We start from the raw sequence: 1,655 nt of genomic DNA on the forward strand, positions 1-1,655 counted from the left end.
GTTCGCATTCCTTTCATCTCAGACAACATGTCCTGTCCGTTTAATAATTAACATGTAGAAGCTGAATTTTTCTTCAGTTTTCTCCAGAGTGTCCTGAGTTGTTTCCACTGGACAAGCAAAAACCGAAATTAAATGATGTTTCGCGTAGGGTGTCCGAGAAGGAATGGTCAGTATTCAGTGATATATATATTTATATATAGCACCCCGTCTTCAGGCCACAAGTGGCCCATCGGGACCATCCGACCGCCGGTCGTTATGATGGTTTTCTGTGACCGGAGCCGCTACTATTCGGTCGAGTAGCTCCTCAATTAGCATCAAGAGGCTGAGTGCACCGCGAAAAATGGCAACAGCGCATGGCGGCTGGATGGTCACCCATCCAAGTGCCGGCCACGCCCAGCAGCGCTTAACTTCGGTGATCTCACGGGAACCGGTGTATCCACTGCGGCAAGGCCGTTGCCATTCAGTGATATGACAGAATGAAATCATTCGAAGGAAAAAATTCTACTGAACATGGGGTCTAAAACGCATACCTTAAGAGCTACGGGCACTTGTTCGGTAGAAAGACATATTTATCAATAGCTCTTAACGTATGCATTTGAGAGCCCATATTTGTTAGAGCTTTTGCCTCTAATGCCATTCCTGCCATATACCTCAATACTGACCATTCCTGCTCGTACTCTCTGTATGATATACGTAAGTTATCATTTCGAGTTAAGTGATTAATCTAATAGTTTATTTTCAGTAATTGTTACTGCTGAACACAAAATAATTTAAGGGATTTTGTAAGAAAACAGTACTTTGTACCGCAGTCAGGTCTCATTTCTAACAATTCACCTGTGAAATTTTAGAAAAAATTACTTTCAGCCTTTGCATGTATGAGACAGAAAATCAAGATAAACAGTAATAAATAAATGCATGTTAAACCTACCAGTCGCAGTGTGCTAGTCGCCTGCTTGAGATCTATCGTAAAGCAATAGATAGCGTTGGGGACATACCTGAAAACAGAAAGAAAGGATATGATGAGTTTAAATATTTCATGGGAATCATCTTGCAGATTGTGTGTGTGTGTGTGTGTGTGTGTGTGTGTGTGTGTACTCATGCACTGAACAACAGTTCAGCATTGCTCAAATATCAGTTATTTATGCAAATGGTGATTATTTAGCCCAAGGGTTCACTAACTTTGTCATTTTTGCAAGTTATTTCAGACATTCGACATCATAGCCTGATATTGGGAATAATATTAGCTGAATTCGCAAGCAGACAACTCCTGATACATGCATATTTAGGATCTGCGATAGCAAAAACCGAGTCGTGACTCAGAAAGTAAATAGAAGGGAATAGCGTGGGCGAGCCGCTATAACTAAATTAAACAAGGTGTTAAGCTGTCACTACCGACCAAAATAAAGTTGGTTAAAACTCGGACAATTCTCTTAGCTGCGCACGCATGCTGTAACATCGCTTTATGTATCACTGTAATAGCAAGTTTGTATCACACTTTTACGTGATCGTGTACTAATGGATTTTATGAAACTGCATTATAGGTTTCATCTGCAAATCACAACAGCGTTTTACACAGGAGAACATAGATTCGATATCAGTATTTGAGCAGGAGTTTCTTAAGCAGTAGTAAAACGGGTAAAAATACGGTCGCCAGC

The 1,655-nt window shown here is 40.7% G+C and overlaps 1 pseudogene; it reads right to left on the reverse strand.

Annotated features, from left to right (window-relative positions):
- Positions 1–341: 341 nt before the first annotated feature.
- Positions 342–458, reverse strand: LOC126428566 (5S ribosomal RNA; annotated as a pseudogene).
- Positions 459–1,655: the final 1,197 nt, after the last annotated feature.

Source organism: Schistocerca serialis, chromosome 12 (assembly GCF_023864345.2).
Source record: "Schistocerca serialis cubense isolate TAMUIC-IGC-003099 chromosome 12, iqSchSeri2.2, whole genome shotgun sequence".
NCBI classification, from domain to species: Eukaryota; Metazoa; Arthropoda; class Insecta; order Orthoptera; family Acrididae; genus Schistocerca; species Schistocerca serialis.